The 24,388-nt window shown below is 43.0% G+C and overlaps 1 protein-coding gene across 5 annotated transcripts in view; it reads left to right on the top strand.

The window, feature by feature from the left end:
- The first annotated feature begins 374 nt into the window (after positions 1-374).
- Positions 375-24,388, top strand: part of si:dkey-171c9.3 (A-kinase anchor protein 11) — a 61,259-nt gene continuing 37,245 nt past the window's right edge. For all 5 annotated transcript variants that reach the window (XR_010976453.1, XM_068047554.1, XM_068047553.1 and 2 more), the window contains exon 1: positions 375-504. The gene's annotated coding sequence lies outside the window, so the exon portion shown is untranslated. The remainder of the gene's footprint in view (positions 505-24,388) is intronic.

The raw sequence follows: 24,388 nt of genomic DNA, 5'->3' as shown, positions 1-24,388 counted from the left end.
AAATCCTGTGTTCTTTTTTTATTTATTATGAGCAATATCATTGTTTCCTCTCTTTCCTTGAGACACGATCAGGCGCTGCCCTAATGGGATAGCCAAAGGAAAGTTATTACGTACAGACAGGAAACGCATTATCTTTGAAGGCAGATGAGTACAGTACTCATCTCTGGAGTATTCTGAAACTAAACACGTCCAGCATTACTACTCAACTGAAACCGACTAGTTCCGCTTCGGTACACACAGATGTTAATTTGAAGGGGTGCGGTTCTAACTATGGGTCCCGCCCCAGCACTTCTCCCATTGGTGACTATTGTTGCTACAGCACCAATGGTGAACTGTTCAACTGTCAATCTCGGGATAAACCCAGGAACCGGCTGTCAATCAGCACTGATGAAACACTGAAGATTCAGCGCAGTTGCAATTCAGCGCCAAGCAATTTAGATTCCTAAAAGAGTTTGGTCATTGGCTGGAATCTTACTTAAAAAACACTGGGACCAAGTTACAGAGGTAAGCAGTATTTGTCTGTTATATTTCTGTTGTTCGGATCTCACAGTTATACCGACACTGTTTTATCCAAATAATCTAAAATTATAACAATGATAAATGACATAGTTAATATATTTTAGTTTTCAAATTAGTTTTGTTCATTGTTATTTCTTTATGCATCTCTTAGACACACTAGCAATTGTGCTCAGTTTAAGAAATATATATAGTGTATATTATTACGCAAAACATACTGCGCAAGCATTAATAAATTTTTTTCCTCAGAAAAACAGGTGTTGAAAGTTCTGTTTTAAGATGGAGGGTGCGTTAACTAATTGTTGTAGGACGTGAGACATGCTTTTATATCCACCGCCACTTTTAACAACAAAAGCTTGTTTATAAAGTAAATTTTTCTTTTGTTTTCTTGGAACTATCATTTCAATTAAGTCTTTTTATTCCAGTTCACCTTCAAAGATTATCCATTGTTGAGAATGATCTTTTAAAAAACTTAAAATTTAATTTTCAGTGCCTGGTCACATTGCAGATAATTCCAAATAGTTTTATGTTATCAGTAGAACATATATATTACTGAAATCACGTTACAGCCTTGTGCTAAGAGTTAAAAGCTCTAGCTCAACTAAGCAGCAATAAATAAGGGATTAATATATAGAGTGGTCACTTTGCATTGTATATTTTTGGAGAATAAGTGAGGGGTTAGGAAGAAATACTCTGTCACTATTTGTGATAAAATGGCAAAACATTATTTCTGAATACACTTACGATGTCACATCTGGTAACCAGTGTCGTTCCCCAATATTTTTTGACTTGCTCATTCTTATTTTATTCAGTCTTATCTACCAGTGTCAATAACAAAAAGTTAGTTTTAAAAGGTATGTATATTTTAAAATGTTATACTATTATGGAGAGGTTTGTAACGGATATGATTTTAAAAACAAAAGCCTGTAAATTACTTTTTATGATTTGCATTTGTATGGCATTCTTATTATTATTTCATCCAAGGCACAAGCCCATTTACAGTATCTTAAATGGGTTATGTTAAGTGATGTGCTAATGTCACAAATAATTTCTAGGTTTAAAATGAATGCCCTGAGTACATAGAAAAGAGTTAACAGCATGGTGAAAGCTGACCACAGAATCCATACTAATTGCACAATGCATCATTTCAGCCAGAAACATAGAGGATGTTAAAATATTGCATTGCCGATTGGGTCATGAAAGGGCATGCAGACACAAACCTGACCATACACACCCCCAAAGGCATGTTTGGACTATTGAGAGTGGGGCTGCTCATGCTCATTGCTGTCCTGGTTATTGAGCTAGGGTAGTCACACTTGTGCAAAACTCCCCATGCCTCCATGACATCTAACAGTACGGAAACATTCAGGGTCATAAGTTATCTCATAGCATTTCCTCACCTACTATAGGCTAACACTACTGAGAGGATTGCTAAATGGAAAATGTGCTATTTAGTTTGCTGTTTGTGGTATAATTTGTATTTTGAAAATTTTTCTGAAACAGGTTTTAAACTTTGAACTTTGAAAAAAAATTACACTATTCTTGGTGACATTGTCTTTGGTAATTGGTCAATTATTAGGCTGTAGTGGAAAGTGGTATAAAACTCTCACAAACTATGTGGGGCAAGAATTCCTCTGGTTATTATATGTAGCACCATTATCAATGTGTTGTTGAAGATTTCTCTTGTTTGATATTTCTATAAAAAGTGAAAGTATGGGTTTACAGTGTCACTCAATGTCAAAGGCTGATGGTTAGGCCAAATTCGTTGCAGGCAGCCGCAATCCTGTCGATGAGTCTCTGCAGAGACTCATCTGTGTGGGATGTTAATGCAGCATCGTCGGCAAAGAGGAGTTCCCTGATGAGGACCTTCTGTACTTTGGTCTTCGCTCTTAGACAGGCAAGGTTGAACAACCTGCCATCTGATCTTGTGTGGAGGAAAATTCCTTCTTCTGAAGACTTGAACACATGAGAGCAGCAGGGAGAAGAAGATCCCAAACAGTGTAGGTGTGAGAACACAGCTCTGTTTCACGCCACTCAGGATAGGAAAGGGGTCTGATGAGGCATTGCTATGCTGAATTGTGCCTTTCATATTGTCATGGAATGAGGTGATGATACTTAGTAAGTTTGGTGGACATCTGATCTTTGCTAGTAGTCTGAAGAGACCACGTCTGCTGACGAGGTCAAAGGCTTCGGTGGGATCTATGAAAGCAACGTAGAGGGGCATCTGTTGTTCTCGGCATTTCTCCTGTAGCTGGCGAAGGGAGAACAGCATGTCAATGGTGGCTCTCTCTGCTCGAAAGCCACACTGTGCCTCAGGATAGACACGCTCAGCCAGCTTCTGGAGCCTGTTTAAAATGACTCGAGTGAAGACTTTCCCCACTATCCTAAGCAGGGAGATTCCACGGTAGTTATTGCAGTCACCGCGGTCACCCTTGTTCTTATAGAGGGTAATGATATTGGCATTGTGCATGTCCTGTGGTACTGCTCCTTCATCCCAGCACAGGCAAAGCAGTTCATGGAGTGCTGAGAGTATAGCAGGCTTGGCACTCTTGAAAGCCTCAAGAAAACGAACATCATGGGACAGGACGTCAGAAATGCTCCATCCATCAACATCGGTGACTGCGCTCTGGAAGTGGTTCAAGAGTTTACCTATCGAGGCTCAACTATCACCAGTAACCTGTCTCTTGATGCAGAAATCAACAAGCGCATGGGAAAGACATCCGCTGCTATGTCCAGACTGGCCAAGAGAGTGTGGGAAAATGGCGCACTGACACAGAACACAAAAGTCCAAGTGTATCAAGCCTGTGTCCTCAGTACCTTGCTCTACGGCAGCGAGGCCTAGACAACATATGTCAGCCAAGAGCGACGTCTCAATTTATTCCATCTTCGCTGCCTCCGGAGAATCCTTGGCATCAGGTGGCAGGACCGTATCTTCAACACAGAAGTCCTCGAAGTGGCCAACATCCCCAGCATATACACCCTACTGAACCAGTGGCGCTTGAGATGGCTTGGCCATGTGAGCCGCATGGAAGATGGCAGGATCTCCAAGGACACATTGTACAGCGAGCTAGTCACTGGTATGAGACCCACCGGCCGCCCATGTCTCCGCTTTAAGGACGTCTGCAAACGCGACATGAAGTCCTGTGACATTGACCACAAGTCGTGAGAGTCAGTTGCCAGTGATCGCCAGAGCTGGCAGACAGCCATAAAGGCGGGGCTAAAGAGTGGCGATTCGAAGAGACTTAGCTGTTGGCAGGAAAAAAGACCGAAGCGCAAGCTGTGTAACAGCCCCAACAACCAATTTTATCTGCAGTGCCTATGGAAGTGTCTGTCACTCTAGAATTGGCCTTTATAGCCACTCCAGGTGCTGCTTCACAAACCACTGACCACCTCTAGGCACTTACCCATTGTCTCTCGAGACAAGGAGGCCGAAGAAGAAGACAATGTCAAACAGGGAATGTGCATGAATACATTTTGAATGCCACTACATATAACAACAGAAAGCTTTCTACCCTCCTTTTATAGATGGAAATTATGTCCTGTGATATTATTAACTCTTATATTAGCCACTGCTTTAATGAAGGCCATTAATGGGTTAGTATGGTCATTAAGATGGTAGGCAAAGGATTAATATGTTAATCTGCTAGCTAATAATATCTCAGTATTGATATTGTACGGTATAGTTTCAACTCAAACAGGTAAGATATATTCTGCGAGCAGACTGATACTCTAGCAGTTCTGGCCCATTATGTTTGCAATGAATGAGCCATTACATTCACATTAGAATGGAGCACTACTAATATGCTGGCTAAGGTCTAAGTGTGAAATTACCTTCATGTCCTCTGGTGCAGCAGAAAACCCATTAGAACCTTCATTAAAGCTGAATTGCTAATTAAATACTGAGCTACAACAGTTCACATCATTCTGGGAATATGGGTTTTTAACTAAGCATTCATGTCCTTTCTCTCAACCATTCAGATTGAGCCATCAGAATAATCAATAGAAAATAAGTCAATCATTCAGTTCTTGATCAGGCAGCCTGGTAAATGAGCAACCAAAAGTCATGACATGTAATGTGGGAGCATTGATTATTGAGATGATTAAGATTTTTAGTAGACTTCTATCAGCAGTATGGCAAATCTTATAAGTCAAGTTGTGATCCCACTCCCTGTCCTATCCCTATCTTGCCCAGTTTTTGGTGGCAAGCATAATAGATGAAAATTGTTTGCAAAGCCTGATCACACCTCCCCCCCCCCCCCCCCCGCCCCCCCCCCCAAATGAAATCTTACACGTGTCAAATAACACTGACAAAAAATGAACTAATATTTCCATTAAATAAATTGTTACTCATGTTTAGATATATCAAAAATAACAAAAGTACCCTGCAACTTTTGATGTGCTTTTTTTTTTACATTAAGCTAAAAATATTAACAGAACATAGTGTGATGCACAGGCAGTACAAAAAATAACTAATTACTATGGACAGCATCTTCTCCCATGTTATTTTGCTCTTTAGGCAAGACCCATTGTTTCGTACTTTTTTATTCCAGCACACTGAACATTTGATATCATACAGTATGAGAGAGTTATGACAAAGATAATCACATGGCATTCAGGTGAATCTGGGCCTGGATAGACAGATAGATTAAGGCAGAAAGCAAAGGGGATGGGTAAAAGGAAGTTTCTGCGACTGGAAAGAGACAGTGAGTGGATTCCAGAGGAATTGTGTTACGACTGCTCTTTCTTTATACATATAGGTGATCTGGATTTAGGAATTGAGAGAACAATATCAAAATTTGCTAATGACACAACATTTAGGGGGTTATGTCATTATATAAGGATTGTGAAAGATTGCAATGTGACACATAGGGTGGCAGATGCAGTTCAGTGTAAAAAATGTGAAATTATACATCTGGAAATAAGAAAAAGCCAAGAAAATGAAGCTTGAATAATATTTAAAGGGTAAGAAGAGCAGAGAGACTTTGGTGTGCAGATATCTAGCTTGTTAAAAGGGGTAGCACAAGTAGATCCGGTCATAAAAAGCTAAATTAAATATTTGGATTTGGATTCAGTGGCATAGAACAAACAAAAAAAACAAGCAGCTAATGTTAAACTTATTCAAGACTTTAGTTAAACCACAGTTGGAACTTTTATGCACAGCTTTGGGCCACCCCATTATATGAGGAACATAAAAAAAATAGAAAGGTGCAGTGTAGATTCATTAGGATGTTACCAATAATGAAGAGTTACAGTTGTGACAAAAGACTTGACAAGTTAAGACTTTTTACACTAGGGCCGAGAGAGGACTTCAAGATTATGAAGGGGTATGATAAAGTACATAGTACAACTTTAGCATTGGGGCAAGCAGTTCTTGCTTAGCACCATTTTAAATTTATAGTGCAAATGAACAATTAATCAGAAGAGGTCTTCTCACTGTCTGCATCATAAGGATCCAGTCCACTGGTCTAAAAGATTGAACACCCCTGTATCTAGAATTCTTTGACTTCTATAAATTCTCAGCCAGTAGCAAGATACCATTTGAAACCAAATGGTGCTAACAATCTCTCCTTCGGAGTTAACTGCTTCTCTGTGATAGCATCTAGTTTGAAGCCTAAAGGAATAATCTGTTCACCAGGAGTAAATTTGTTTCTTTTTCTTCCAATTTTCTCTTTTCCTGAAGGTGCTGATTCATATCGAGGCATATTTCTAATGGCAAGGGCTGTCAGTTGTATTGATTAATTGACATTCATATGTTAGAAGAGACAGTAAGTATTGGTAGGCTATTCAACTACTAGGCAGATCCTGTCTTTGTTGAACATATATACTATTCAGAGGGGTCATGACCCTGGGAATAACTGAGACCAAATGCAATGTCACAACATTAACCCAGCTGAGCCCAGCAGACTCCGCACAGACCAGCGACTGAACTTGGGATCCTCTTGGTCCAGATAGTTTAATATCATACCACATACTCCAATTGCCTTATGAGTCATCAGGAAAGCAGGTTGATAGTTTAAAATCTTGAGTTTTCCTTCAAATATTGTTTTTAAGGAAACCTCCTGCAATCTGCTTTTCATCAATGATGGACAGAGAGAGAGTGCCTATCTCATTTTTGTTAGCCTGGGCCAGGAGTAGGCAATTCCTACGTGCAAGTAGCCTTCACTTACTCTCCTACTGACTTCCCAGAAATGGTGGTATCCATTAAATAGTTATGCAAACTGGAAACCGTTTAGACTGAATCCCTTGCTCAGATTTAAACTGGGAACCGCACCCTGCACACCGACCCCCCCCCCCCCACCCCCACCCCCACCCCCACTTCCCCACTTGAAAACACATCACACATATCCACTGAGTAAAATATTTCAGATATGTTTGTGCATATGTACACACACACACACAAACACACACACATACATACATACATACATACATATATATATATATATATATATATATATATCCACCACCCACTTGCTTGCAATTTGCATTTGCTTCCTTTTTTACAATTCTGCAACACATTGTGGGGAGGGGAGATGCAGGCCTTTTTCAGACTGGGTAAGCACTGGTGTTAACTGAAATGTCAGTTGTTGTTACCCATGCTTCTTTGTATACACTGCTATAAGATGTGCATGGGTAACGACAACCACTGAGGTTATAAAGGAGGAGGGCAGTGAGTGTTTCTGAGGTATTCAGTTTTCACATGTATGATGATAACACTCAAATCTACCTCTCTGCTAACCACCTTTGACTCCAGACTGTTGGTTGTATTTTCAAACTGCCTGTGCAACATCAGGCTTTGCATGATTCTTAACTTCCTGCAGCTTAATGCCAGAAAATTTTAAGGCATCCTGCTCAATGCTTACCAGCACCTATGTGCTTTTGGTATTGGTGGCGTGAACCTCATTAGCTCATCACTTAAGGTGAGGCCAGTATTCCACAACAATCTTGGCATGCTGTTCAACCCTGAGCTGAACTTTGTATCCAACATCTGGTCTTCACGGCTGCTTTCTTCCATTTCTGATCTATTGCCTGGTACACTGCTACCTCACCACCGCCCACCCCCCCCACCCCTCCACTACCCATGCCTTCATTATTTCAAGTATCAACTGCTCATATGCTCTTTTTGCTGTCATGCCCACCTCCATCCTTGACAAACTTCAGCTCATTAAGAATCCTGCAACCCAAGTACTCTCCTGAAGATCATTCTAACCTTGCACCACTCTCACTTTCAAATCCCTCCACAGTTTCAGCCTACATTATTCAAGTACATTTCTCCAGTTAAACATTCCAACGTGTACTGGTTTTTTAATTGAGTTGTGTTCTGGCCTCAATCACCCTTACTGCCAACCCATTCTATCTATTCACTCAGATTGTGATGCCTGCCACAGATAAACAGTATTGATGAATTCATTTAGTTACTTTTTTGAGTGGATAAGCGTGTAATTTTATATGGCAAACTTCAAAACACATCTTATTCTGGATATTACATGGTATTATGTTAATTATATTGTGCTATGTAATACTCAGAATAAGATGTATTTTTGGAGTTTACCATTTGAAATGATTAAAAAATTATCAGGGAGACTCCAGAAAGCACCTTATTCTGAGTATTCTGTTAATCTCCCACTTCTGTTTTCAGTGGGAAAGAAATGGTCCAACCCAACTTGAGAAGATTATGAGGTTGGTATTCTGAAAGGGTGAGATCAAATGAGCTGAAGAATCAGTCTAGTGATTTTTTTTTCCCCAGAATAGAGGAGCTGGGGCACATACTCTTGTGCATGCCTGACTGCACCCCAGCTAGATACTACTAACCCCCATCTTTCCCCACATTTCTATAATGCATCTCAGTCATAGATGTTTTAGCCAGGATAGCTTCAGAGGTTGCTGCCTCATATTTGCAATACTTTGGCCAAAGCTACATTCCTTTCCCTGTCTCCATTCTCTTCCTAGCTCCCTGCTCACAGCTTTATGACCAATTAATTCAGCAGGATGGAGCAAGACACTGAGATAATTCACTGGAAACAACGTGCTGAACATTGTGTGAGCATGGCGTGGGCTGCAGTTGAAATTTATTGTATGATCTGTGGTTAATACTGTAGTATCAGATGTGGAGCTTCCGTGCTGTTGCCTTGCTCCCGTTTCACAGTTACAGTACAGGATGTGGAAGATTCCATTCAGTTATCATCACACAGTTGCAGACCCTGCATTGCTCTCTGACTAGCAGAGAGTTGTGTCACTTTTTTTCTAATTGCAGTGTGCTATTTCTGGCACAACGTGGAGGCTGAACAATAACTTGTCATTTTTTAAAAACTCTGTTTTATTGGAATAATGAGGTAAAGTTACAGCAACATTTTTTTCTATTGCTGCAGAAATATGGAGTATCTCATGGTGCTCATCACTGGTTTAACATCTTTTGAAACAGTAAGAGTTTTGCCAGGTCCTGGGCCTGGGCTAGACCAGTCTCCAACCCCTAGTTTGTTACTTGTCAACAATGAGCTGTGGCTTGCAGATAGAAGAAGCAGGTTAACTTTAAAATCAATTTACTCACAGTTGACACAGTGTACTAAGGTACTAGTTTTTTTTTGCTAAGAGATAAACATAATAAAACCCCCACATGAGACATAGCCAAAGGTTACAGCTTTTCAAAAAAAAACTTTAAGTTTAGCAGAAGTGAACTTGAAATTTAAATCTACCACCTTGTATGTCCCTTTCCCTTGGCAGTCAATCTCTCTGATCTGGTCAAACTGCTCCATCCAGTGAACAGCCACTTGATTTCAATCCCTAATACAAAAGCAAAATACTGCGATGCTGGAAATCTAAAATCAAAACAGAAAATGCTGGAAATACTTCGCAGGTCAGACAGCACCTGTGGAGAGAGAAACAGAGTTAGCAACATTTCAAGTCGATGACCTGATGAAAAGTCACAGACCTAAAACATTAGCTCTGTTTCTGTCTCTATAAATGCTGTCTGACCTGCTGAATTTATCTTGCATTTTCTGTTTTGATTTCAATCCCTGTGTTGTGCTGAGCGAGCTGATCTTTAGCCAATGCAGCAATAGAGGCGCTTCAATTTTCCTCCGTTCCCCTGGGCTAAGGAAAGAAAAATAAAACCACAAGGATAGCTTGATTGCTATCTACATTTTGAACAATGGGTGAGGACAAGACTATACTTGGCTGTGATGCCCTTCTGTTCAGTAGCGGACTGACTCTCTCTGTCTATGCTCACAATCGGATAATGGTCAATTGGGCAAGTGGGAAATGTGAAAATTTCAATTTTTATCCTGCAACAGATGGGAGAGTTACTATTGCCCTCATGTTCAGAGTGATGCAATCATATAGAGGACTGACAATATTTGTCCTGATGGATCCAGAGGTCATGAAGTTCTGAGTATGAGTGCAATCACTTTAAGTTATATGCAGTGGATTTACCCTCATTTAAGAGCATAGCAAACCTAGCACACAGAAAGATGGTTTTGGTTGATGGAAGCCAATGATCTCAGCCCCAGGATATCGGTGCAGGAGTTCCTCAGGGTAATGTCCTAGGCAAAACCATCCTCAACTGCTTTATCAATGACATTCCTGTTGTGATATTACTTCAACAGTTTGAGTACCTCTTATATCATCACAGGAAGTGATGTCAACCAACATGTGATTGAGCAGTTGGAGATGTTAGTCACCTAGTCACTTGTGTATGATAAAGATCGCTTGTAAACATGTTCCTTCACAATAAAGAAGCTTGTATTTAACAACACATAACTCAAGATTGTTTGGTACCTTATTGCTGAAGAAAGCAATAATACAATATGGTGGTAGTGATGTGCATTTGAAGACCACAGCATGGAGGCAGCAGAACACATCGAAGTAGCAGTACTGCAGAGAAGCTTAGCAACAGTGTTCAATGGGGTCAGTGATCTTGAGCAAGACATCAGGAACAGCAATCTCTCCCTTCGGAATCATTGAAGACAGGCCAACACGATGCATCGTCGGAGGTAGCGATGACAGCATGACACTGTCGGGTTCAATGACCATCTGATGAATTCAGTGCTCAGGAGAGCATGAGTACATGAAGGCGGTTGTTTATTTGCGTGGTGGCTGGCAAGAAAAGGCAGTAATCGGGTGGAATTGGGCTCGGGAAAAGTGAGCAGAGTCAGTTCACGTTGAGGTTGCAGAACAGCACCATCATTACGCACAGTGTGCTTTGCTGCCATAATCGCTTCATGGGTGGAGTCTGCCCGATCACAGGCTGCAAGCTTGTGCTATAGGCACAGAGCTCAGGACATGGCTGAAGTCCGACGCTGTAGACACAGCAGACCTGAAATTTGTTTTCCCTTCAGGGAAAGCCTCAAAAAAAGACAGTAAGCCATTAAAAGGGAAAAGCTACAACTAAGAATTCTTGTGGACCAGAAATGTGGCACCACAGCTACCAAATACTCGTCAATGAATTGGAAAATCCAAGATCTCCACGAACTTCAGCTCTCCAAATAGCGCATGGAGTTGTGCTTTTTGGATCTTGCTGTCACACAGCTTGACAAGCAAGCAATTAAAATAAAAATCATGATTGGCAATGTAAGGCTGCATCGGATCAACACCTCAGGACTATCTGAAGCGGAACAGAAGGACCCAGTGAGACTCTGGACTACATTACAGGAGCAGCTGAAGGTCTCGATTAATTTTAGAATCCATCGTCTGCAACTGATGGCATACAGACAGCAGTCCCAGGAGGCTATCGATCAATTTGTCAGCAGATGCCATGAGAAAGGAAAAGTTTAGTTTAGAGATACAGCACTGAAACAGGCCCTTCGGCCCACTGAGTCTGTGCCGACCATCAACCACCCATTTATACTAATCCTACACTAATCCCATATTCCTACCAAACATCTCCACCTGTCCCTATATTTCCCTACCACCTACCTATACTAGTGGCAATTTATAATGGCCAATTTACCTACCAACCTGCAAGTCTTTTGGCTTGTGGGAGGAAACCGGAGCACCCGGAGAAAACCCACGCAGACACAGGGAGAACTTGCAAACTCCACACAAAGTCTGTGATTTCTTGGAGGTGGAGTTATCCGAACGGATAATGAATTGGTGATTGCATCTAACTCCGATAGAAGCTTTTCAGAAAGAACTATTAGACAAGGAAAAAGGGTATGCCATCAAAAGTCTCCTGAAAGAAGGTAGGAAGTTCGAGGCCATAGCTGCAAGCAGACAGTGCTCAAAAGCACTTGGAACAACAACCATAGGCGAGGAAACCAGGTCACCTCAACAAGGCAAAATATGTGACAAGTGCAGTGTGATGCACCAACCAAGAAACTGTCCAGCTTACATGGATAACTGCAAGGTGTGTGATAAGAAAGGGCACTGGGCAAGGCTGTGCAAGAGGTCTGGTAATGGAAAATTGATCAGAAGTCACAGCAGGCCACGGCCTGACGAGAAACACGCACACCTTGTGGGAGCAACAGGGATGCATTTGTAAGAGGCTAATCTAAACACATTCATGTCCACAAGATAGACAAGGACGTAAGCTATAAAGAAGGCACTGAAGGTGAACAAGCTTTTCACACGGTAACAGTTGCACACCAGATGGATGCGGTTATACAGCAGGAAGCATTCACCACCATTGACATCATCTGCCCAGAGACGAGTGGCCAGCACAAGCTGCGACTCGAGGTCAATACAGGGGCAAGTGCAAATATTTTGCCACTGAGAATACTAAAGAATATATACTTGACAAGATGGGGAGCCATGATACAACCTACCAAGACTAAACTCACTGCGTACAAACGGTTCACCAATGTTGGAGTGCAGGTATGGAAACTGTGCGGTCACCACAAGTCATCTACGTTGTTGACACCAATGGTCCAGCAGTTGCAGGGCTATCAATATGTAGCAAGCTTCGAATCCATGAGTCAGCAGTGTGCCAAGGACACAGGATCAAAATAGATGTGACCCCATTGAATCCATCCAGGATTTGCAACAAATGTACCCAGACCGATTTGACACCGTAGGAAGTTTCAAAGGAAATGCTCTCCTACATGTGAGTGATGACGCAGTTCCTTCGATAGATCCACCAAGGAAATGTAGTATCCACATCAGGGACAAATGGAAAGTCGAGCTGGATACTAGAGCAAGGCAAGGAATTATTCAGCGTGTTCAGCAGCACGCAGATTGTTGCAGCTCTGTAACAGCTGTGATCAAAAAAGATGGCATCCTAGGAAATAGGAGCAGGAGTAGGCCATTCAGCCCCTCGAGCCTGCTCTGCCATTCATTGCTGGAGGCACAGAGTGTAAAGAAGGGAGTTTGGTAAGTGAGGGAGGGGCTCCTTTCTCTCCCTCTCCCTCTCTCTGTCTCCCCCTCTCTCACCTTTTTTCAGCCTCCAGTAGCTGCCTCTCTCTTCGATACAGTGGAAGAAGCTGATTGGTGAGTAACTGATAAGTTATTCTACTTCTCATTGTAATAATTTTTTTAAGTTATGGTGTGGCAGGTCAGCTCGGCCAAGTGGAATGTACGTCCTGCAGTATGTGGGAAGTCATGGGCGCACCATGTGTCCTAGACGAATACATCTGCAGGAAGTGTCACTGGCTGCAGAAGCTTGAGCTGTGGGTTTCAGAGCTCAAGTGGCGGCTGGAGTCACTTTGTGCATCCGCTAGACAGAGGACTACATGGATAGTATGTTTAGGGAGGTGGTCACACCACAGGTTAGGAACATACCGGCAGCGAGGGAATGGATGACCACCAGGCACGTGGTGCATAAGTCCCCTGAGTCTAACTTGCTTGCTAATCGGTTTTCCATTTTGGATACTGGTGAGAGCGATGGTTCCTTAGGGGAGTGCAGCCAGAGCAAAGTCCATGGCACCATGGGTGGCTCAGCTGCACAGGAGGGGAGGAAGAAGAGTGGAAGAGCAATAGTGACCGGTGATGCGATAGTCGGGATCAGACAGTAAATGTAACTCCAGGATGGTGTGTTGCCTCCCTAGTGCCAGGGTCAAGGATATCATGGAGGGGCTGCAGGAACAGCCAGAGGGCATGGTCCAAATTGGTACCAACGACATAGGTAGGAGGAGGGATGAGTCCTGAAAGCAGATTTTAGGGAGTTATGAAGGAAATTAAAAAGCAGGACCTTGAGCAGTAACCTCACAATTAATCCCAGTGCCATGTGCGAGTGAGCATAGGAATAGGAGGATTGATTTGATTGAACAAGTGGCTGGAGAATTGATGTAGGAGTGAGGGAATCAGATTTCTGAGACATTGGGACCGGTTCTGGGGCAGGTGGAACCTGTACAAGATGGACAGGCTACACATTAACAGGATCGGAACTAAAATCCTCGCAGGGAGATTTGCCAGTGCTGTTGAGGAGGGTTTAAACTAGCTTATCGGGGTTGGGAACCTGAGAGGTAGCTCAAATTGGAAGGAAGTAAAGCTGGTAACAGGAGGTAGTGAAGTATCAGCTAACATTAGAAGGCAGGCGAAACAAAAGCGAGCATCAACTAGGCTTAGAATGCAGATTAATGCCAAGAAGACAAGGTTAAGGGCACTCTACCTGAATGCACGCAGCATTCGCAACAAGGCAGATGATTTAAAGGCACAAATAGAGGTAAATGGGTATGATCTAATTGCCATAACGGAAACGTGGCTACAGGGTGAGCAAGACTGGGAACTGAATATTCAAGGATATTCGACATTTAGGAAGGACAGGCAAAAAGGAAAAGGAGGTGGTGTTGCACTGATAATAAGAGAAGGAATCAGTACATTAGTAAGGGAGGATCTCGGATTGGAAGAACAAAATGTGGAATCTGGGTGAAGCAAAGAAACAGTTAAGGGGCAGCAAACATTGGTAGGAGTTGTTTATAGGCCACCAAACAGTAATGGTAGTGTGTGGGGCATGGTATTAATCAGGAGATTAGAGAAGCATATAGCATGGGTAATATAGTAATCATGGGTGACTTCAATCTGCATATAGACTGGGTAAACCTAATAGGCACTAATGCTGTGGAGGACAAGTTTCTGGAGTGTGTTAGGGATGGTTTTCTAGAGCAGTATGTTGAGGAACTGACCAGAGAACAGGCTATTTTAGATCTAGTATTATGTAATGAGAAAGGGCTAATTAATCTTGTAAAAGAACCTTTAGGGATGAGTGACCATAATATGATAGAATTTTACATTATGTTTGAAAGTGAGCTAGTTCAATCTGAAGCCAGGGTGTTAAATTTGAACAAAGAAAATTATGAAGGTATGAGGGACAAATTGGCTGAGGTGGATTGGGAAAATACATTAAAAGGTATGACAATACATAGGCAATGGATTGTCTTTAAAGAATTATTACATAGTTTATAGCAACTATACATCCCTTCAAGGCACAAAAACCCCAAACGTAAAGGCAGTCAACCATGGATGACAAACGCAGTTGAGGATTGTATAAGATTAAAAGAAAAGGCCTATAAAGTTGTCAGAAATAGTAGTAAACCTGAGGATGGGGAGGATTTTAGAATACAGCAAAGGAGGATGAAGAAACTGATGAAGAAAGGGAGAATAGAATATGAATGTAAGCTAGCAAAAACACAAGCACTGTAAAAGCTTCTATAGCTACATAAAAAGGAAATGTTTGGCTAAGACAAATGTGGGTCCATTACAGGCAGAGTCAGGAGAATTGATAATGGGGATTAGAGAAATGGCAGAGAAGCTAAATGATTTCTTTGGGTCTGTCTTCACTGAGGAAGATGCAAGAGATCCAAGGATTAGGGAGAATGAGGAATTGAATCACAGAATCACAGAAATTAGTACGAAGGTTGTATTGGAGAAATTAATGGGGCTGAAGGTTAATAAGTCCCCAGGACCTGATATTCCAGTGTGTTAAAAGAGGTAGCTACGGAGATAGTGGATGCATTGGTGATCATCTTCCAAAATTCTATAGATTCTGGAATGGTTTCTGCAGATTGGAAGGTAGCAAATGTAACCCCACTGTTTAAGAAGGGAGGGAGAGAGAAAATAGGGAATTACATCAGTCATTGGAAAAATGCTAGAATTTATTCTAAAGAATGTGATAAATGGACACTTGGATAATAATGATCTGATTGGGTATAGTCAACATGGATTTAATGAATGGAAAATCGTGTTTGATGAACCTTTTGGAGTTTTTTTGAGGATTTTACTAACAGAATTGATGAAGGGGAGTTGGTGGATGTGGTATATTTGGATTTTCAGAAGGCTTTTGATAAAGTCCCCCACAGGAGGTTGGTTAGCAAAATTAAAGCACATGGGATAGGAGGTAATATACTGACATGGATTAAGGATTGTTAACAGGCAGAAAGCAGAGAGTAGGAATAAACGGATCATTCTCACACTGGCAGGCTGTGACTAGTGGGGTACCGCAGGGATCAGTGCTTGGGCCCCAGCTGTTCACAATATATATCAATGATTTGGATGTGGGGACCAAATGTAATATTTCCAAGTTCGAGGATGACACAAAACTATGTAGGAATGTGTGTTGCGTGGATGATGCAAAGCAACTTCAAGGGGATTTGGACAGACCTAGTGAGTGGGCAAGAATGCGCCAGATGGAATATAATGTGGAAAAATGTGTGGTTATCCACTTTGGTAGGAGGAATAGATGTGCAGAGTATTTCTTAAATGGTAAGGGATTAGAAAGTGTAGATGTACAAAAGGGCTTGAGTGTCCTTGTCAATAAGTCACTGAAAGCTATGTTAGCCTTTATTGCAAGAGGATTTGAGTACAAGAGGAGTGAAGTCTTGCTTCCATTGTATAGAACCTTGGTTAGACACCACCTGGAGTAGTGTGTGCAGTTTTGGTCCCCTTACCTTAGGAAGGATAGTGTTGCCATAGAGGATGCACAACAAAAGTTCACCAGACTTGTTCCAGGGATGGCAGGACTGTCCTATGAAGAGAAATTGGGGAAACTGGGCCTGTATTCTCTAGAGTTTAGAGTTTAGTGTGGGGAAAAAGGCATTGAAGTGGATGATTAGCCATGATCAGCCATGATCTTGAATGCCGGGGCAGGCTTGATGGGCTGAATAGCCTACTCCTGCTCCTATGTTCCTAACTAGATCATGGCTGATCTACCTCAACGCCATTTTCCTGCACTATCCCCATACCCCTTGATATCGTTAATATTTAGAAATCTATTGATCTCTGTCTTGGACATACTGAATGACTGAGCCTCCACAGCCCTCTGGTGTAGAGAATTCCACAGATTCACCACCGTCTGAGTGAAGAAATTCCTCCTCATCTCAGTCCTAAATGGCCTACCTCTTATTCTGAGATTCTGTCCCTTGGTTCTAGATCCCCAGCCAGGGGAAACATCCTTCCTGCATCTACCCTGTCGAGCCCTTTCAGAATTTTGTATGTTTCAATGAGATCACCTCTCATTCTTCTAAACTCTAGAGAATACAGGCCCAGTCTCCTCAATCTGTCCTCATTGGACAATCCTGCCATCGCAGGAATCAGTTTGGTGAACCTTCATTGCATTCCCTCTATGGCAAGTATATCTTTCCTTAGGTAAGGAAACCAAAACTGTGCCCAATACTCCAGATGTGACCTCAGCAAGACATTTTTACTCCTGTACTCACATCCTCTTGCAATAAAGGCCAACATACCATTTGCCTTCCTAATTGCTGCACCTGCATGTTAGCTTTAGCAGGATATGTTTAACCCTAGAAGGCTGCACTGGGCATTGAAACATTGTCCTCATAAAATCCCCACTTTGGAAGAGTCAAATCAAAAGTTTGCCAGAGCCAAATTCTTTTCGAAGCTAGATGCAAAACACGGATCTGCAATACACCTCTCTGAAAGTTTACTGGAGTTAACGCCTTTCAGAACTTTGTTTGGGAGATACTATTTATTGTGCTTACCATTTGGTCTATCAATAAGTCAGGATTTATTCCAGCAACATCTGGATCATATTACTGAAATGTTTCAGGGTGTGTCTGTATTACAAATGACAGCACAAAAGAAGAGCATGACATGAATCTGCACATTGTCACACATACTGGGAGTGTGATGATACAACAATCATGGACTAACTCTGAACAGTTATGAAAAATGGACTTTGTCTTTAAAAAATGCATCTTTATTTTTAAAAGTGAACAATGGTCCAAAATGGCTACCGAAGTAAAAGGAGATTGGCCTTCTGTGTATTCAAACAGTCTGACAAAGGACAAATCTTCAAAGCCAAAAGGTGATAATGAAACCCATCATACACCTATCCTAAAAACATTCCAGAATTGAATGTCATCTTCTGAATCAAAAGAGGTGTGAAGTAGCCATGTTCTGCAATCACCATGGGGAAGTGAGGAGAATATCTCCTACCAGGAGGTGAGAGGTGACACAGTTTCACCTTTTTAAAAAAAAAAGACATCCAGAGATTAAGCTAATTATAACAGCTTGAGTTTCAGCCAACTCGGGAAGCACAGTGCCCTGCTGAAAATATCCTATGTCTACAGTATACAGCTAGAAGTAACCCACCATTTTCAACAGAACCTTCAATCAAGAGAAAAATCTACAATCATCTCAGGTCTGCATCCATGTATAAATTGATTCTCGAGAGAATTCATCAGGTTTATTGTAATCTTTCCCCCCACTAAAAATCACCTTCCTCTTTCCCTTCTCTATCTGGTGTGTGTGTGTGTGTGTGTGTGTGTGTGTGTGTGTGTGTGTGTGTGTGTGTGTGTGTGTGTGTGTGTGTGTGTGTGTGTGTGTGTGTGTGTGTGTGTGTGTGTGTGTGTGAGAGAGAATGCTTGAGTGAGTGGATGATGCAGTAGTGTCAATTTCACGATAAGGCATATCGATCAATAAACAATTGACTTTCTGTTTTTGAAAACCTACAACGAAATCTATCACTCTGTTTATTTGACAAATAAAACACAAAGGCACTAAACACTCTAATACTGTTACACTTGCTGTGGTCAGATGGGGAGTTGGACAGTGGGAACATCCATGCTACACCACGTGGCCGTAACAACATCCTAATGCAAACAGCCAGTAAAGAAGGCCTTGTATTCAACAACAAGAAGTGTGCCATTAATGTGAGCCATATCAACTTTTTGGGCTCAAATCTACTCTGATACAGGCATAAGACTGGATCCCAGCAAGGTAGAGAATATTCAGTCCATGCCTAGTCCACAAGACCAGCAAGATTCACAGAGATGTCTTGGTCTATTTAACTTCCTAGCTCCCTGCATCTCATTTTTCCGAGAAGTCTTCATCTCTAAGGGAACTCCTCAAAAATGATAAGCCATATCTGTAGCACAAGGACCACCAGCATGCATTCAATTTGCTGAAGCAGTCACTGTTGACAGAAGCATATTTGCTGTATTATGACTCGAATAAAGATACCATTTTTGAAGTAGATGCTTTGCAAAAGGTCTCGGAGCATGCCTGTTGCAAGAAGGTCATTCAATTGCTTTTGGTTTGAAAGGTTTATCGCCCACAAAGCCAACTATTCCAACACAGAAAGGGAAACACTAGCACTGGTATTCGAGATCACAAGGTTTCGCACTTTATCTTTTTGGCAAACATTTACTAGTTGAGACAGATCACAAACCACTGGTGGTGATATGACAAAAACCACTCACCAGAGCCACCTTGATTACAACAGCTATTAATTAAGGTGCAAGGGTTCACCTGCGAAATCAGATATAAGCCTGGAAATCTTACGGTGACTACTGACATGCTAAGCAGATTGCCCAATCCCAGAAAATGTAAAGACATTCCATTAGATGTCCAAGTTGACAAAGTCATCCTAGAGCTGGAAGATGTATACCAGATAGATTTAATGCGTTTCAGACAAAGGAAACATGAACTACAGGAAGAGACTTCCAAAGATCCAATTCTAAAAGAGCTATGGCAACTCATTGTCATAGGATGGCCTGACACGATACAAAAGGTTCCTCCAGAACTCAGAACCTTCTGGCCATACTGAGATGAGTTGGGAGTGTCTAAATGGCGCTAACTTCAAAGGAAGACAAGTGTTAATTCTGCAAATGCTTTGTTTGACATTCTGTCACAGTTGCACCAAGATCATATGGGTGTTGAAGTCCAGAAGACTTGCACATGAAACAGTCTATTGGCCAGGAATTAACAGTCATCGGGCGAGCAGTACAGTTATGTGATGCATGAACATCAACCAAGCCAACATAAAGAGCCACTCGTTCCACACAAAATCCCATCACATCCTTAGTCAAAGATAGCCACTGAACTCTTCTCCATTAAAGGTCACAATTTTCTATTGATTACCGACTACTTCTCCAAGTTTCCCATAATCCAATTGAGCAACATCAAGCGCATCAGTTGCTAACACTATCAGCGCAATCTTCAGTTTAGTTGGTCCCCTGGAGGAGATGGTGTTGGATAATGGCCTGCAATAAACCACCAAACTATTCCAAAACATGTGTGAGAAGTGGGTTGTGAACCATGTTACATTGTTACCGACCTACCCTAGGTCAAGCAGCCTAGCAGAAAGAATTGTGTGTACAGTCAAGTCATTGATTGTGAAGTGTCAAGAAACTAAGATTCTTCACATAGCCATGTTGCACTTAAGGGTGACACCAATTGATACAGGATTATCATCACCTGCGGAAATTATGTTTGGAAGGCAAGTGAAGACAACTCTTCCAAGTCATCATTTCATGAAATCTTCATCAATCCAGGACAAACTGTCGGCGAAATAAGAAAAGATGAAAGCTGCACATAGCATGCAGGTGTGGAATTAACATCATGACGGATTGGACAGGAGGTCAGGGTGATCCATCCGCAAGAGAAGGCACACTTCCCTGTGGAAGTATCCAAAATCTTATAAGCCAAGGTTGTATGAAGTAACCACCCCTGATGGAACAGTACTTAGAAGAGACTGATGTCAACTGAGGGAACTAGCTAACAAAATTGTGCATGACAACTGAATTGCAACGAGAACATCTTCACATTCGAATCCACAGAATGTAGCGAAGAAAACTGATAAGTGTAATGCTCAAGCACAGGATGAATATCAGAACACACATAGGTGAAGAGAAAAAAAGTTGACAAATCTAGTTCTCAACCAAGCTACACAGTGCCACAATCAGGTCGAGTCAGTAGACCATCTGTATGTTTCAGAGACACTTGCTTACAGGACTTGAGAGTCAATGCACATGTAAGTATTGTTCAGAACTGTTTTGTTTCATTATGTACATAGTTTATCTTTTGTGTATTGCCATTCAAGGAAAGGGAGATGTTGTGATATCATTTTAACAGTTTGACTACTTCATATATCATCAAGGAAATTATGTCAACCAACATGTGATAGAGCAGTTGGAGTTGTGTTAGTCACTTAGTCACACCTGTATTATAGAGCTCTCTTGTAAACTTGTTAATTCACAAGAGCTGGTTCCATAATGTAGTGGTTATCACGTCTGCTTTACATACAGAAGGTCCTGGGTTCAAGCCTCCGTGGAACCATGTGTCGTGTGGGGGAGATGGTGGTATAGTGGTAATGCCACTGTACTAGTAATTCAGAGGCCTAGGCTAATGTCCTGGGGGCACAGTTTCAAACAGTTGTGGAATTGACATTCAATTAATGAATTTAAAAAACAATCTGGAATTGAAAGCCAGTCTCCATGAAACTGTCATTGATTGCCGTAAACATCCATCTGGTTCACTAATGTCCTTTAGGGAAGGAAGTCTGCTGTCCTAACCCAGTCTGACCTACATGTAACTCCAGACCCATAGCAATGTGGTTGACTCTTAATTGCCCTCTGAAATGGCCTAGCAAGCCACTCAGTTATCAAGAGCAATTGGGGAAGGGTAACAAATTTTGGCCTTGCCAGCAATGTCCACATCCCATGAAAGAAGAACAAAAAAAGAACCCAGTATTTAACTACCACTTAGCTCAAGTGTTTGATACCTTATTGCTAAAGAAAGAAATAACAGAACACTTCCCTCCATCATAAAGTCAGAAGTAGATATATGCGCTGATGATTGCATGGTGTTCAGTTTCATTTGCACCTCTTCAGATACTGAAGCAGTATCACCCATATGCAGCAAGACTTGGACAACATTCACGATTGGGCTGACAGGTAACAGGTTACAGTCGTGCCACACAAGTGCCTGGCAATGACTATCTCCAACAAGAGAGAGTCAAACCACTTCCCCTTGACATTTGCTTGCATGACCATCATTAAATGCCCCCACCTGTAATATTCTGAGGGTCGTATTGACCTGACTTAACTGGACCAGCCACATAAACACTGGCTGCAAGAGCAGATCAGAGGTTGGGAATTCTGTGGCAAGAGTCTCCTCCTGATTCTCTAAAGCCTGTCCACCATCTACAAGGCACACATGAGGAGTGTGATGGAATACTCTCCAGTTGCCTTTGTGGGTGCAGTTCCAACAACTTTCAAGAAGCTCGATACCATCCAGGACAAAGCAGCCCACTTGATCGGCACCCTTAAATATTCACTCCCTGCACCACTGGTGTACCATACACAAGATGCACAACAACAACTCACCAAGCCTCCTACAACAGCACCTTCCAAACCCATGGGGCAGGATTTTCAGGCCCTGCTCAGGGTGGAAACAGAGAAGGACGGGCCCTGAAAATACTGGCCTGCCGGTTTCCCAAAGACATTCCTGGCACCAGCTATGCTCACCGGGGAGTGGGAGGGGGCAGGAGGGCAGGATCATGTTGCCGCGGGGTCCCCCATAAATGCCAATTAAGGTCCTTGGAGAGGTCATTAATGGGGGGTGGGGGGGTGTTGAGAGTTTCACAGGATTGCAGGGAAAATAAGCACTGTCTGAGGCAGACCAGGTGAAGGAAGGTAGGGAGCCAGTCATGACCGCCCCAGAGTATTACCCCGGATCCATAAACGTCTAAATGGTGTGGGGGGGGGGGCGACTCGGCTATTGACGAATGGGTGCCCTTGGCGCTGCACACGTGCTGGGGGGAGTGGGCAGCAACTGCTTGGGCAGTGCAGGGGTTTGTCGCCCTCCTGGCATCATGGGGCCGAAGAGAGGGGCAAGGCTGCCAAGAACAAATGAGCAACCAGCTGACCACAAGAAAGGCAGCAGCTGGCAATGGGGACGACGAGGAGCAACATCCTCTGCAGAAGGGCGGTGCCCGGGCATCAAAAGGGCAGGGGAGAGGAGCGAGGTGAAGGATGGACAAAGAGGCCATACCTTCTGCATAGGATCTACTGCCAAAGAAGGAGCTACCTAGAGAAGACAGAGACCAAGTGCCACAGGAGACTGTGACTCTCCAGGCAGATGGTCACAGACATCTGTGCCGTTGTTGCCAAAGACCTTGCATCTCACATCACTGGTCGCCATGCCCTGCCAGTAGGCTCAAATTTACTGTGGCCTCGAACGTCTTCGCTTCTGGCTCCTTCCAAGAATCAGCTGTGGACTTTGGTGGCATTTTGCAAATTTTGCTGCACACCATTGCATCTTACAGCTTTCTTTGCCAGAGCTGGACAGTACATTCATTTCACGATAGATGAGGTCTTGCAGGCACAGAAGTCATTGGATTCCCCCAGGTGCAGGATATTATCAATTGCCACCAAGACACCCAGTGACCAGCCAGTCAGATTCATCAACAGGAAGGGCTTCCACTCCTTCAATGTTCAGCTGTCTGCAAACACAAGAAGATCTTCCTCCATGTGTGTGCTCACTTTCCTGGCAGCTGCCATGGCTCCTTCATCCTCTGCCAGTCCAGGCTGCCAAACATATTCACTCCAGTCTCCAAAGTTCAGAATGGATCCATGAGGGGACAAAACAATATCCCTTGAAGCTCTGAGAAAGCCCCAGACGTAGGCACACAGGCAATACAGTGAATGCCACCTGCTCACTTGGACGGCTATTGAGTAGTCCATCAGGCTTCTCAAAATGTGATGCTGGTGCCTGGACTAGTCAGGTGGCCTCCTCCTGCAAAGGTCTGAGCCATTGTGTTGTCTGCTGTGCCTTCCATAACATGGCCCTCCAGAGAAGTGTGGACCTTGAGGACAGTGAGACCCTGGAACCAAATAGCTCATCGGAGGAAGAGGAGGAGCAGGAGGTGAGAGAGGAGGAGGAAGTGAAGTTGGAGGAGGAGGATGCAGAACACCGAAGTGCACTGACAGCACAAGGAGGTCGCCAAGCACTTCAGAGTGCGAAGGTCTCGTCAGGATACCATGAATGTCGGGGATCTTTTGATTCAGGAACATTTCAACTGAGTCCCTCTGACCCAGGATAAAGTTCATGGTAGGAAAGTCAGTGTGAGGTGCCTGTGCCTACACATCCATTGAAGACGCAGCCTGAAACAGCTAAACACTTACCACCAATGAAGGATGTGCACCTGCACAAAGGCTTTGCCCTCACTGTGGAGGAACCCTTGATTTCCTTCACCCCCTCATACCACATTTCTTGTCACACTAGCAATAAAAGGATTCTCAGACGTGAGGCTTAAAGTGTCATAATTTATAGTGATGAGAAAGGGAAATCATGTACAGAGACAGTAAGAAGACACTCCGGTAACCTACTCAATACTCTGCGCGATGCAGTGGCCTCCGTGCTTGGCCACTTCTCACGGTGCTCCCCTTGTGGCCTCGGAGGAGGTGGAGGCAGCCGGCTCACTTGTCTGTTTGCAGGTGTAGCAGTCGTCGTTGACATGGAGGTGGCCGTGAGGGCATCTCCAGAGGCTGCTGCACCTGCAACATTGCAAGGACAACCTCAATCTCTTGCCCTGCTGCACAAAGGTTCCTCAGTCCTTGGCAGGCACATTGGATGCCTGGAGCAGGATGCTTGGGGCGCAACTGGCATCCACTCCGGACATTTCTACACATCAGAGCCACTGAACGGTCAACTACACAGTGGGCATGCATCCTGTGAATGTCGGTGCACTGTTCCTGCATGC

This window comes from Heterodontus francisci, chromosome 15 (genome assembly GCF_036365525.1).
Source record: "Heterodontus francisci isolate sHetFra1 chromosome 15, sHetFra1.hap1, whole genome shotgun sequence".
NCBI lineage: Eukaryota > Metazoa > Chordata > Chondrichthyes > Heterodontiformes > Heterodontidae > Heterodontus > Heterodontus francisci.
Note: the sequence above shows the minus strand (reverse complement) of the source record. Positions and strands in the feature narration are given on the sequence as shown.